Below are 15586 nucleotides of genomic sequence, written 5' to 3'. Positions count from 1 at the left end.
ATTCCTCATCATGAAATCCCTGAGATGCCTCAAGGGATGCATTTTCCTCCACAAAACTATTGGGAGCAAATCAATACCTCCCTAGGAGAATTGAGTTCCAACATGGGACAACTAAGGGTGGAGCACCAAGAACATTCCATCCTCTTCCATGAAATTAGAGAAGATCAAAGAATCATGAGAGAGGAGTAACAAAGGCAAGGAAGAGACATTGAGGAGCTCAAGCACTCCATAAGATCTTCAAGAGGAAGAACAAGCCGCTATCATTAAGGTGGACCCGTTCTTTAACTTCCTTGTTCTTTATTTTCCTGTTTTTCAAAAAAATATGCTTTATGTTTATCTATATTCGTGTCTTATGATCATTAGTGTCTTAGTGTCTATGCCTTAAAGTTATGAATGTCCTATGAATCCATCACCTTTCTTAAATGAAAAATGTTCTTAATTGAAAAAGAGAAGAATTGCATGAAATTCGAATTTTATAACAGATTAATTATTTTGATGTGGTGGCAATACTTTTGACTTCTGAATGTATGCTTGAACAGTTCATATGTCTTTTGAATTTGTTGTTCATGAATGTTAAAATTGTTGGCTCTTGAAATAATGATGAAAAAGGAAACATGTTATTGAGGATCTGAAAAATCATCAAATTGATTCTTGAAGCAAGAAAAAGCAGTGAATTCAAAAAAAAATAGAGTGAGCAAGCACAAAAAGCCAATAGCCCTTTAACACCAAAAGGCAAGGGTAAAAATAAAAAGGATCCAAGGCTTTGAGCATCAATGGATAGGAGGGCCCACATGAATAATATCCTGGCCTAAGCGGCTAAACTAAGCAGTCCCTAACCATGTGCTTGTGGCGTGAAGGTGTCAAGTGAAAACTTGAGACTGAGCGGTTAAAGTCGTGAGCCGAAGCAAAAAGAGTGTGCTTAAGAACCCTGGACACCTCTAATTGGGGACTCTAGCAAAGCTGAGTCAATATCTGAAAAGGTTCACCAAGTTATGTGTCTGTGGCATGGATGTATCCGGTAGTACACTACAAAAAAAAGGGTTAAAATGGCGGTTTTTTAAGGTAATTACGGCGGTTACAACCGTCATTATTACCGAAAATGGCGCTTCCAAGAAATGCCGGAATTCTGGGCGCCATTCTGGTTATTACGGCGATTTTTTGAAAACTGCCGTAATAACCAGTGGATAATACGGCGGTTTTCTGGCGGTTAAAATGGCGGTTTTAACCGCCATTTTAACCAGATAAAACGGCGGTTTTGTTGTTGTTTAAAATGGCGGTTACAAACTGCCGTTTTTACCAGGATTTAATGGCACCCTTCTCGTTTAAAATGGCATTTCTAACCGCCGTTTTTACCTGGGTTTAATGGCATCTTTTTCGTTTAAAATGGCATTTCCAACCGCCGTTTTTACCAGGGTTTAATGGCACCATTTTCGTTTAAAATGGCGTTTCTAACTGCCGTTTTTACCAGGATTTAATGGCATCCTTTTCATTTAAAATGGCATTTCTAACCGCCATTTTTACCAAGGTTTAATGACTTTTTAACTGCCGTTTTTACTAGGATATAATGACACCATTTTTGTTTAAAATGACGTTTTTAGCCGTCATTTTTACCTAATTGCAATTTTATACTTTTTAAAATGAGATTGAAACTACGTATTTAAAGTGACATTTTTAGAACTCAAACTTTAAAATCTCATAATCACCAAAAAGCATAACCTTAAATCAAACATCATAACAAGATTTTTAATTCATACAGTCTCCGAAAATAAAAAATCATAATCCAAAAACAAAATATCAAAGATAACATTTTTCAATAATTTCAAAAATAATACTCAATACATAAAATCTTTATCATACAAGATCATGCTTCTTTGTTGCTCGCTCCAGAAAACCTACTTCCTAACTCTCTTGGTGATGGAATGTCACTCTCTTGATCCAATCCCTACAAAAAAAATATAATTATGAGCATTATAAAAAAAGATATAAAATTGAATCTGAAAACATGAAGGAATAACCTAAGTTTGTAAAAAAGAAAAAATCTCTTTTCACAATCATTTGTTTATGAATTTCTGCATTACCGATGGATATCCATTAACCTCAAAACCAAAGCTTTTTTTTCAACTTTTTATTTTCCCTGCTCAAATTGTCAAAGAAAGAAGTAAGGCAATGGATAATGGTAATGACAGAGAAAATAAAAGGAGATGTAAGATGGAGGAAGCTAAAGCTATGGTTATGTGAGAAAAGGGTGTGGTAGTGGGGTGTTGAGTATATAGAGTGATTCCCTTTGAAGGAGAAAAATTAAACCACATACCTTTACTATGATAATGCATCCAAATTTTGAACTGTAGAGGCCACAACAACAAATGCAGCAATGACATTGTCAGTTAGGAGAACCAGGTGGCGAAAATTAGGATCGATGAGGCGATTTATCACATTAAACTATCGAAAGCAAACACATTAAATGTACCATGGCTTTGGTCTTGAAAGCAAAAGTCTTAAGGTCTTATTTTTAGGTAAACTCTTTCACAAGTTCATTGAATGACTCAGCTCCTATATCATCATTACTCTCATTTGCCTCCATTAGTGCTCTAGTAAGCTCATCTCTTAGTTTCTTCGTGCACATGCATAACCACAGTTAGAGAAACAGAAGAGGGGCTGGGGGATATAAATTAAATATGGAGAACATCTTGTCTCATATAATTTCTTTCAGTGACCATAATCTTGGTACTTTGTCACTGAAGCATCATACATTTAGTTAAAAAAATTCTGCATTATACATTTGATTAATTCTATTAATAAGAACAAAATACTAAGAAAAAATGAATTCAAATACTCAAATCAAAGAATTTATCAATAAAAATGAGATTAAATCTTCAAACAAGTTGAATTCAAATAATCAAATAAATTGGTTTGTTCTAACTTTTTAACCACTTACATGAGACAGAAAGTTGAAAAACCAAGTACCTAACTCAAACACATTGATAATACTCAAACATATTGATAAATTTTTAACATTAACAATTTTATTACAGCAAAAGATGCATTCATACCACTAGTATAAGAAAAAGGTTCAACAACAGCATGCTGAGAACCAAATTATTCCGTTGGGTTTATTGATAACAGCAGAAGATGCAGTGTCACCCCCCATAAGGCCATAACGCAAGCAAAAGTAAGAGATCCTGCAAGAAATTTCAATCTCAGTACATGGAACCAGTGTTTGAGAATAAGTCCACTTTCAATACAAGGAAGAAATTTACCTGTTCATCCTCTAGCCATATATAGTGAGTTTTTTATCAGATAGATTCTGATGACCAAGAACTTGGAGTAGGGTTCTCTGTAGGAGGAGATGAATAATACTAAAACTATGAAGCCACAAAAGCCTGTGAAGAACCCTATCCCCATGCTCATGTATAATGCCTCCAAGTATATTGAATTGTCATCACTCACTTGTGCTACAGGCCTATGATCTTCTGTGGTTTCTTCTTGACATTTCTTGTTAAGAGGTTCTCCATAAAGATTGGGATTTCCTTCATAAGTTACAGGATCGAAACTCTCCAGTTGCGTTCCAATTGGAATTTTGCCATCAAGATCATTGTTTGACAAGTTTAACATAGCAAGACGATCAATTTTGGAGAGACTTGAAGGGATTTTGCCCGACAAATGATTTCTTGACAAATCAAGAAACTCTAGTGATTGTAAGTTCCCAGTATTAGAGATGATTTCCCCATTGAGACTGTTCCTTGATAAGTTCAATAAAACCAATCCAAATAACAACTCAATTTCCTTTGGTATTTCACCTGTGAGATGATTACTTGAGAAGTCAATTCCTGTTAGAAGCATATCTGCATTTTTGAAGCTACGATATGCGCCTTTCCATGTTAAAAAAAGGTCAAAATTATAGTGTTCTCCCGCATAAATATATATGTTTAATCAACGCAGATCAAGTGGTTTAATTGAGTAATAACCCAAGAGTTCAATAACATAGAAAGGCATTGAACATTTTAATCAAAGAAGAAAAAAAAGTGAAGGAAATGTGACTTACTTTTAAGTAGAGTGTAATCACATAGGAGTTACTGTCAGCAACTGCTTCCCATACATATTACTTATCAGATCAATGGTAGAAACAACAATCTAATTGCCATTCACATGAATATGAAACCCATTAAAAATAAGAAAAATAACAAATCAAGAGCATGCAACTAAGAAGTCACACACACTACCTTCTCGGCAACAAGAAAAGCAAAGTAGAATCCACCATCAAATTGACCAATCAAACCATTATCGTCTCCCAAATCAAAACAAGAAACATTGCAAGCAAAATAAAGAGAAAAGTAAGCAACCTATTTTGACTACTATGCTGAGATTTAAACCAATTTAATTAAATTTTTTCATCCAATCTAAAGCGAGCCTAAGACAATCGATCAGAATGAAATTTTTTCAACAGAACAAAGGAAAAAAGGGAGAAAAACCTACCTCGCGAGTCTGCGAGCGGTGGAGAAGCTCGCAGCACAGTAGCTCGATGGACGAGATTGCCACGTAGGAGAACGTTGTCGGAGGAAATTGTCGCTGGAGAAGATGTCGCCGGAGGAGATGTCACTAGAGGAGATGTCGCTGGAGGAGATGTCACATGAGGAGATGTCGCGTGAGGAGACCGTTGCTGGAGGAGACGTCGCCGGAGGAGGTCATCGTTGGAGGGGATCATCGCCGGAGGAGATTGTGAACAGAGGAGATTGCGAGTGGCAGAGATTCAACCGTTCTCTCATAGTGGCCATCGTCTCGCATCGAATGTGTAATGAAAGTTAAGTTAGGGTTGGGCTTTTTTATACAATGTTGTAATGGCGTTTTAAAACCGCCAGAATCCACAAAAACCACTCTTAGGTATAAATTAATTATGGCACCACAAAATCATGTCATAATATCCAAATATTACGGTAATTTTGTACAACCGCCGTAATATTATTGCCATTTTATGCCTCTTTTTTGTAGTGGTAATACTGGAAAACAGAGTGCTTTGGGCCACGGCCAAGACTCATGAAGTAGCTGTGTTCAAAAATCAACATACTTAACTAGGAGAATCAATAACACTATCTAGATTCTGAGTTCCTATAGAAGCCAATCATTCTGAACTTCAAAGGATAAAGTGAGAGGCCAAAACTGTTTAGAGGCAAAAAGCTAAAAGCCCCGCTCATCTAATTAAAACTGATCTTCATAGATGTTTTTGAAATTCATTGTATATTCTCTTCTTTTTATCCTATTTGATTTTCAGTTGCTTGGGGACAAGCAACAATTTAAGTTTGGTGTTGTGATGAGCAGATAATTTATACGCTTTTTGGCATTGTTTTTAGTATGTTTTTAGTATGTTTTAGTTAGTTTTTATTATATTTTTATTAGTTTTAATTTAAAATTCACTTTTCTGGACTTTACTATGAGTTTGTGTATTTTTCTGTGATTTCAGGTATTTTCTGGCTGAAATTGAGGGACCTGAGAAAAAATCTGATTCAGAGGTTGAAAATGACTGTAGATGCTGTTGGATTCTGACCTCCCTGTACTCGAAGTGGATTTTCCAGAGCTACAAAAGCCCATTTGGCGCGATCTTAATTGCGTTGGAAAGTAGACATCCTGGGATTTCCAGCAATATATAATAGTCCATACTTTGCTTGAGATTTGATTGCCCAAACTGGCGTTCCAAATCAGCTCAAGACTGCCCGGTGTTAAACGCCGGAACTGGCACAGAAGTGGGAGTTAAACGCCCAAACTGGCACAAAAGCTGGCGTTTAAATCCAAGAAAAGTCTCTACACATGAAAGCTTCAACGCTCAGCCCAAGCACACACCAAGTGGGCCCGGAAGTGGATTTTTCTGTCATTTACTCATTTTTGTAAACCCTAAGCTACTAGTTCTCTATAAACAGGACCTTTTGCTATTGTATTAGTCATCTTTGGATCAATTTAGATCTTAGGATCATCTTTGGACGTCTAGTTCTTAGATCATGGGGGCTGGCCTCTCGGCCATGCCTAGATCTTGGTTCTTCTGGTTCCCTCTCTGGGGCCGAATCCAATGATCACCATTATCACTTATGTATTTTCAACGGTGGAGTTTCTACACACCATAGATTAAGGTGTGGAGCTCTGCTGTACCTCGAGTATTAACGCAATTACTATAGTTCTTCTATTCATTCAGCTTATTCTTGTTCTAAGATATCACTTGTTCCTCAACTTGATGAATGTGATGATCCGTGACACTCATCATCATTCTCACCTATGAACGTGTGCCTGACAACCACCTCTGTTCTACCTTAGATTGAGTGGATATCTCTTGGATTCCTTAATCAGAATCTTCGTGGTATAAGTTAGAATTCATTGGCGGCCATTCTTGAGAATCCGGAAGGTCTAAACCTTGTCTGTGGTATTCTGAGTAGGATTCAGGGATTGAATGACTGTGACGAGCTTCAAACTCGCGATTGTGGGGCGTTAGTGACAGACGCAAAAGAATCACTGGATTCTATTTCGACATGATCGAGAACTGGCAGATGAATAGCCGTGCTGTGACAGAGCGCGTTGAATATTTTCACTGAGAGGACGAGACTGTAGCCATTGACAATGGTGATGCCCAACATACAGCTTGCCATGGAAAGGAGTAAGAAGGATTGGATGAAGACAGTAGGAAAGCAGAGAGACGGAAGGGACAAAGCATCTCCATATGCTTATCTGAAATTCTCACCAATGAATTACATAAGTATCTCTATCTTTATCTTATGTTTTATTTATCTTTTAATCATTAATCCTCCATAACCATTTGAATCTGCCTGACTGAGATTTACAAGATGACCATAGCTTGCTTCATACCAACAATCTCCGTGGGATCGACCCTTACTCGCATAAGGTTTATTACTTGGACGACCCAGTGCACTTGCTGGTTAGTTGTGTGAAGTTGTGATAAAGAGTTGAGATTGCAATTGAGTGTACCATATTGATGGTGCCATTGATGATCACAATATCGTGCACCAGACCTCCCAACACCAAACTTAGAGTTTGAATGTGGGGGTTCAACACCAAACTTAGAGTCTGATTGTGGGGGCTTTGTTTGACTCTATTTTGAGAAGCTTATCGTGCCTCTTTTTCATGTTCACAGAGGGATACCCTTGGGCCTTAAACACAAGGTAGTCCCCACTCAATTGAAGGACTAATTCTCCTCTGTTAACATCAATCACAGCTCCTACTGTGGCTAGGAAGGGTCTTCCAAGGATGATGCGTTCATCATCTTCCTTCCTAGTGTCTAATATTATGAAATCAGCAGGGATTAAAGGCTTTTAACTTTTACAAACACGTCCTCTACCAATCCATAAGCTTGTCTTATTGACTTGTCTACCATCTGTAATGAGAATGTGGCAGCTTGTACCTCAAAGATTCCCAGTTTCTCCATTACAGAGCGTGGCATAAGATTTATACCTGACCCCAGGTCACACAGAGCCTTCTCAAAGGTCATGGTGCCCATGGTACAGGGTATTAAGAATTTACCAGGATCTTGTTTCTTTTGAGGTAAAGTTTGCTGAACCCATATATCTAGTTCACTAATGAGTAAGGGAGGTGCATCTTCCTAAGTCTCATTACCAAATAACTTGGCATTCAACTTCATGATAGCTCCTAGATATTGAGCAACTTGCTCTCCAGTTACATCTTCATCCTCTTTAGAGGAAGAATAGTTCTCAGAGCTCATGAATGGTAGAATGAGGTTTAATGGAATCTCTATGGTCTCTATATGAGCCTTAGATTCCTTTATGTCCTCAATAGGGAACTCCTTCTTGTCTGGGAGACGTCCCATGAGGTCTTCCTCATTGGGATTCACGTCCTCCCCTTCCTCTCTAGATTCGGCCATTTTAACTATGTCAATGGTCTTGCACTCTCTTTTTGGATTCTCTTCAGTATTGCTTGGGAGAGTACTAGGAGGAGTTTCAGTGATTTTCTTACTCAGCTGGCCCATTTGTGCCTCCAAATTTCTGATGGATGACCTTGTTTCACTCATGAAACTTAAAGTGGCCTTAGACAGATCAGAGACTATGTTTGCTAAGCTAGAGGAGCTCTGCTCAAAATTCTCTGTCTGTTGCTGAGAAGATGATGGAAAAGGCTTGCTATTGCTAAACCTATTTCTTCCACCATTATTAAAGCCTTGTTGAGGCTTTTGTTGATCCTTCCATGAAAAATTCGAATGATTTCTCCATGAGGAATTATAGGCGTTTCCATAAGGTTCACCCATGTAATTTACCTCTGCCATTGCAGGATTCTCAGGATCATAAGCTTCTTCTTCAGAAGATGCCTTTTTAGTACTGTTGGATGCATTTTGCCATCATTCAGACTTTGAGAAATCATGTTGACTTATTGAGTCAACATTTTGTTCTGAGCCAATATGGTATTCAGAGCATCAATTTCAAGAACTCCCTTCCTCTGTGGCGTCCCATTACTCACAGGATTCCTCTCAGAGGTGTACATGAATTGGTTATTTGCAACCATGTCAATGAGTTCTTGAGCTTCTGCAGGCATTTTCTTTAGGTAAATGGATCCACCTGTAGAATGGTCCAGTGACATCTTAGAGAACTCAGATAGACCATAATAGGATATATCCAAAATGGTCCACTCTGAAAGCATGTCAGAAGGACACCTTTTGGTCATCTGCTTGTATCTTTCCCAAGCTTCATAGAGGGATTCACCATCTTTTTGTTTGAAGGTCTGAACATCCACTCTAAGCTTGCTCAGCTTTTGAGGAGGAAAGAACTTAGCCAAGAAGGCCGTGACCAGCTTATCGCAAGAGTCCAGGCTATCTTTAGGTTGAGAGTCCAATCATGTTCTAGCCCTGTCTCTTACAGCAAAAGGGAAAAGCATGAGCCTGTAGACTTCAGGATCTACTCCATTAGTCTTAACAGTCTCACAGATCTGCAAAAATTCAGTTAAAAACTGATAAGGATCTTTTGATGGAAGTCCATGGAATTTGCAGTTCTGTTGCGTTAGAGCAACTAGTTAAGGTTTCAGCTCAAAATTGTTTGCTCCAATGGTAGGGATTGAGATGCTTCTTCTATCAAATTTGGAAGTAGGTGTAGTATAATCACCAAGCATCCTCCTTGCATTATTATTTTCGACTGCCATCTCCTCTTCCTTTTTGAAAATTTCTGTAAGGTTGTCTCTGGATTGTTGTAATTTAGCTTCTCTTAGTTTCCTCTTCAGAGTCCTTTCAGGTTCAGGATCTGCTTCAACAAGAATATTCTTGTCCTTGCTCCTGCTCATACGAAAAAGAAGGGAACAGAAAATAATAATAGGGATCCTCTTTACCACAGTAAAAAGATTCTTTTATGTTAGTAGAAGAAGAAAAGAATAGAAGAAGTGAAAAGGTAAGAATCCAAACACAAGGGGGAAGAGTGGGTTCGAATTCTTGAGTGGAAGAGAAGTGTTAGTAGATAAATAAATAGAAGGAGATGAGAGAGACAGCATTTTCGAAATTAATTTTGAAAAAGGGTTAGTGATTTTTGAAAATTAGGAGAAGAAATAAAATTAAAATTAAAATTTGAAACAATTAGTTAATTAAAAAGAATTTTTGAAAAAGGGGGAGGAGTTTTCAAAAATTAGAAAGATAAAATTAGTTAGGTGATTTTGAAAAAGCTAATAAACAAATAAAAAGTCAATTAGTTAGTTATAAAAGATTTGAAAATCAATTTTGAAAAGATAGGAAGTTAGAAAAGATTTTTGAAATCAATTTTGAAAAAAATATATGATTTAAAAAGATATGATTTGAAAAAGATATTTTAAAAAGATATGATTGAAAAAGATATTTTGAAAAAGATTTGATTTTTTTTTAAAATTAAAATTGATTACTTGACTAACAAGAAACTAAAAGATATGATTCTAGAATTTAAAGATTGAACCTTTCTTAAAAAGAAAGTAACAAACTTCAAATTTTTTGAATCAATCACATTAATTGTTAGTAAAGTTTTCGAAACTTTGAAATAAAGATAAAAAAGATTTTGAAAAATAATTTTAAATTTTCAAAAATCATAAAAGAGAAATGAAAAAGATTTGATTTTTGAAAAAGATTTTGAAAAGATAGGATTTTTAAAATAAAAAATTTGACTTGACTTATAAGAAATAGCTAAGTTTTAAAATTTTTTGACTAAGTCAACTCAAATTTTCGAAATTTATGAGAAAAAGAAGGAGAAGATATTTTTTTGATTTTTGAATTTTTAGCGATGAGAGAGAAGAACAAAAATATGACCTAAAACATGAAAATTTTGGATCAAAAGACATGATGCATGCAAGAGCACTATGAATGTCAATGATGAACACCAAGAACACTTTGAAGATCAAGATGAACATCAAGACTTATTTTTGAAAATTTTCAAGAAAAGAAAAACATGCAAGACACAAAACTTAGAAATTTTTAATGCTTAGACACTATGAATGCAAAAATACATATGAAAAATAACAAAAAATCCAAAACAAGAAAATTTAAAGATCAAACAAGAAGACTTGTCAAGAACAACTTGAAGATCATGAAGAACACATGCATGAATTTTCGAAAAAATGCATAAATTTTAAAAACATGCAATTGACACCAAACTTAAAAATTGACACTAGACTCAAACAAGAAACACAAAATATTTTTGATTTTTATGATTTTATTAATTTTTTATTTTTTTTGTATTTTTCGAAATTAATCTTTACAAAAACGAAAAAGAGAAAAAAAATTTTTTGAAAGATTTTTGAAAACTTTTTGAAAAGAAAATTACCTAATCTGAGCAACAAGATGAACCGTTAGTTGTCCAAACTCGAACAATCCCCGGCAACGGCTCCAAAAACTTGGTGCACGAAATTGTGATCATCAACAATGGCGCCAAAATCTTGGTAGCGCTCTCAACGTGAATCACACTTTGTCACAACTTCGCACAATTAACCAGCAAGTGCACTAGGTCATCCAAGTAATACCTTACGTGAGTAAGGGTCGATCCCACGGAGATTGTTGGTATGAAGCAAGCTATGGTTATCTTGTAAATCTCAGTTAGGCAGATTATAATGGTTATAAATGGTTTTCGAAAATAATAATAAATAAAGCATAAAATAAAGATAGAGATACTTATGTAAATCATTGGTGGGAATTTCAGATAAGTGTATGGAGATGCTGTGTTCCTTCTGAATCTCTGCTTTCCTATTGCTTTCATCCAATCCTTCTTACTCCTTTCCATGGCAATCTGTATGTAGGGCATCACCATTGTCAATGGCTACTTCCCATCCTCTCAGTGAAAATGGTCCAAATGCTCTTGTCACAGCACAACTAATCATCTGTCGGTTCTCGATCATGTCGGAATAGAATCCATTGAGTCTTTTATGTCTGTCACTACACCGAACAATCGCGAGTTTGAAACTCGTCACAGTCACTCAATCCCTGAATCCTACTCGGAATACCACAGACAAGGTTTAGACTTTCCGGATTCTCAAGAATGGCCGCCAAAGGGTTCTAGCTTATACCACGAAGATTCTGATGAAGGAATCCAAGAGATACTCGCTCGTTCTATGGTAGAACGGAAGTGGTTGTCAGTCACGTGTTCATAAGTGAGAATGATGATAAGTGTCACGAATCATCACATCCATCAGGTTGAAGTGCAACGAATATGTTAGAACAAGAATAAGCTGAATTGAATAGAAATAGTAGTAATTGCATTAAAACTCGAGGTACAGCAGAGCTCCACACCCTTAATCTTTGGTGTGTAGAAACTCCACCGTTGAAAATACATAAGTGATGGTCCAGGCATGGCCAAATGGCCAGCCCCCGTAAACGTGATCAAAGGATCATAAAGTAATCCCAAAATAATCCAAAGATGATCTAAGGATATTCCAAAGATATCTAATACAATAGTAAAATGTCCTATTTATACTAGACTAGTTACTAGGGTTTACAGAAATAAGTCTAAATGCAGAAATCCACTTTCGGGGCCCACTTTGGTGTGTGCTTGGGTTGAGCTTGAGCTTTACTTGTGCAGAGGCTTCTCTTGGAGTTAAACGCCAAGTTGTAACATCTGTTTGGCGTTTAAATCTGGTTTGTGACGTGTTTCTGGCGTTTTACTCCAGAATGCAGCATGGAACTGGCGTTGAATGCCATTTTTCGTTATTTAATCTCGAATAAAGTATGAACTATTATATATTTTTGGAAAGCTCTAGATGTCTAATTTCCAACGCCGTTGAGATCGCGCCATTTGGAGTTCTATAGCTCCAGAAAATTTATTTCGAGTGCAGGGAGGTCAGAATCCAACAGCATCAGCAGTCCTTTTTCAGCCTAAATCAGATTTTTGCTCAAGTCCCTCAATTTCAGCTAGAAAATACCTGAAATCACAGAAAAATACACAAACTCATAGTAAAGTCCAGAAATGTGAATTTTGCATAAAAACTAATAAAAATATCTCTAAAAGTAGCTAGATCCTACTAAAAATTACCTAAAAACAATGCCAAAAAGCGTATAAATTATCCGCTCGTCACTTGTCCCCAAGCAACTGAAAATCAAATAGGAATAAAAGAAGAGAACATACAATGAATCTCACAATATCAATGAAACTTAGTCCCAATTAGATGAGCGGGGCTAGTAGCTTTTTGCTTTTGAACAATTTTGGCATCTCACTTTATCCTTTGAAATTCAGAATGATTGGCATCTATAGGAACTCAAAATTTTAGATAGTGTTATTGATTCTCCTAGTTCAGTATGTTGATTCTTGAACACAACTACTTTATGAGTCTTGGCCGTGGCCCTAAGCACTTTGTTTTCCAGTATTACCACTGGATACATAAATGCCACAGACACATAACTGGGTGAACCTTTTCAGATTGTAACTCAGCTTTGCTAAAGTTCCCAGTTAGAGGTGTCCAGAGTTCTTAAGCACACTCTTTTTGCTTTGGATCACGACTTTAACCACTCAGTCTCAAGCTTTTCACTTGGACCTTCATGACAAAAGCACATGGTTAGGGACAGCTTGATTTAACTGCTTAGGCCTGAATTTTATTTTCCTAGGGCCCTCCTATCCATTAATGCTCAAAGCCTTGGATCCTTTTTACCCTTGTCTTTTGGTTTAAAGGGCTATTGGCTTTTTCTGCTTACTTTTTCTTTTTCTTTCTTTTTTTTTTCTGTAAGCTTTCTTATTCACTGCTTTTTCTTGCTTCAAGAATCAATCTCATGATTTTTCAGATTATCAATAACATTTTTCTTTGTTCATCATTCTTTCAAGAGCCAACAATTTTAACATTCATAAACTTCACTATAAAAAATATGCACTGCTCAAGCATTCATTCAGAAAACAAAATGTATTTCCACCACATCAAAATAATTAAACTAATTTCAAGATAAAATTTGAAATCCAAGTACTTCTTGTTCTTTTGTAATTAAGCACATTTTTCATTTAAGAGAGGTAAAGGATTCATGGAATTATTCATAGCTTTAAGGCATAGACACTAGACACTAATGATCATGTAATAAAGACACAAACATAGATAGCACATATGGCATAAAAATCGAAAAATAGAAAAAAATAAGAACAAGGAAATTAAAGAACGGGTCCACCTTAGTGATGGCGGCTAGTTATTCCTCTTGAAGATCCTATGGAGTGCTTGAGCTCCTCAATGTCTCTTCCTTGCCTTTGTTGCTCCATCCTTAGTGCTTTTGGTGCTCCTATCCTTAGTTGCTTCCAATAGTTGTGTGGAGGAAAATGTATCCCTTGAGACATCTCAGGGATTTCTTGATGAGGGAATTCTTCATGCTCTTGTTGAGGTTCATGAGTGGGCTCTCTTGTTGTGCAGTCAAATGCTCTACTACTGAGCTACGGACCCTTGAGATGAATCTCTCCATCTCCTATGACTCGAAGGTGGAAGCTTTTGTCTTCCCTTTCCTCTTTCTAGAGGTTTCTCCAGCCTTAGGTGTCATAAATGGTTATGAAAAAATAAAAAGTAATGCTTTTACCACACCAAACTTAAAGGGTTTGCTCGTCCTCGAGCAAAACAAGAAAGAAAGAAGGGGAAGAAGAAGAAAATGGAGAAGATGGAGGGTTTATATAGGAGTGGGGGGAAGAGGTAGGTTCGTGTAGTTGGGGTTGGGTTTGGGAGGGAAAAGTGTTATGAAAAGGTGTGAGAGAGAGAGAATGAGTTGAGGTTGGTGGGGATCCTGTGGGGTCCACAAATCCTGAGGGGTCAAGAATTTGTCATCCCTGCTCCAATTAGGCGTGTAAACGCCCTTAGTGTGCAATCCTGGCATTTAACACCAGACTGCTGCTTGTTTCTGGCGTTAAACGCCAGCTTTTATTCCTTTTCTGGTGTTAAACGCCAGGCTACAACCTATTTCTGGTGTTTAACGCCAGCTTGTTGCTTCTTTCTGGCGTTTAACGTCAGTCTAGTGCTTCTTTATGGCGTTTAATGCCCAGAATGGTGCTAGACTGGGCGTTAAACGCCCATTCTGCTACCCTTACTGGCGTTTAAATGCCAGTAAGTTTCTTCTCCAGGGTGTGCTATTTTTAATGCTGTTATTTTTCTTTGATTTTTGCAGTTGTTTTTGTGACTCCACATGATCATCAACCTAAAAAAAGAAAATAACATAGATAAATAAATTTGGGTTGCCTCCCAATAAGCGCTTCTTTAATGTCAATAGCTTGACAGTGAGCTCTCATGGAGCTTCACAGATGTTCAGAGCATTGTTGGGGCCTCCCAACACCAAACTTAGAGTTTGAATGTGGGGGTTTAACACCAAACTTAGAGTTTGGTTGTGGCCTCCCAATACCAAACTTAGAGTTTTACTGTGGGGGCTTTGTTTGACTCTACATTGAGAGAAGCTTTCCTTACTTCCTCTCCATGGTTACAGAGGGAGATCCTTGAGTTTTAAACACAAGGTAGTCCTTATTCAATTGAAGGATCAACTCTCCTCTGTCAACATCAATTACAACTTTTGATGTGACTAGGAAAGGTCTGCCAAGGATGATGGATTCATCCTCATCCTTCCCAGTGTCTAGGATTATGAAATCAGCAGGGATGTAAAGGCCTTTGACCTTTACTAGCACGTCCTCTACCTGTCCATAAGCCTTTTTCATGGATTTGTCTGCCATCTCTAATGAGAATTTGGCAGCCTGTACCTCAAGGATTCCCAGTTTCTTCATTACAGAGAGTGGCATTAAGTTTATGCCTGACCCCAGGTCACACAGAGCCTTCTTAAAGGTCATGGTGCCTATGGTATAGGGAATTAAGAATTTACCAGGATCCTGTTTCTTTTGAGGTAATGTCTGCCTAACCAAGTCATTTAGTTTATTGGTGAGCAAGGGGGGTTCATCCACCCAAGTCTCATTACCAAATAACTTTCCATTTAGCTTCAAGATTGCTCCAAGGTACTTAGCAACTTGCTCTTCAGTAATATCTTCATCCTTTTCAGAGGAGGAATAGTCATCAGAGCTCATGAATGGCAGAAGTAAGATCAATAGAATCTCTATGGTCTCTAGATGAGCCTTAGATTCCTTAGGTTCCTAAATTGGGAACTCCTTTTTGTCCAAAGGATGTCCCATGAGGTCTTCCTCACTGGGATTCACGT

General features: G+C 37.1%; 1 non-coding gene across 1 annotated transcript; it reads left to right on the top strand.

Annotated features, from left to right (window-relative positions):
- The first annotated feature begins 8634 nt into the window (after positions 1-8634).
- LOC127742952 (small nucleolar RNA R71) lies at positions 8635-8742 on the top strand. The gene has a single exon (XR_008004299.1). It is a non-coding gene; the product is annotated as a small nucleolar RNA R71 (small nucleolar RNA).
- Positions 8743-15586: the final 6844 nt, after the last annotated feature.

The sequence above is a fragment of the Arachis duranensis genome, chromosome 1 (assembly GCF_000817695.3).
Source record: "Arachis duranensis cultivar V14167 chromosome 1, aradu.V14167.gnm2.J7QH, whole genome shotgun sequence".
In the NCBI taxonomy this organism is placed as follows: Eukaryota; Viridiplantae; Streptophyta; class Magnoliopsida; order Fabales; family Fabaceae; genus Arachis; species Arachis duranensis.
Note: the sequence above shows the minus strand (reverse complement) of the source record. Positions and strands in the feature narration are given on the sequence as shown.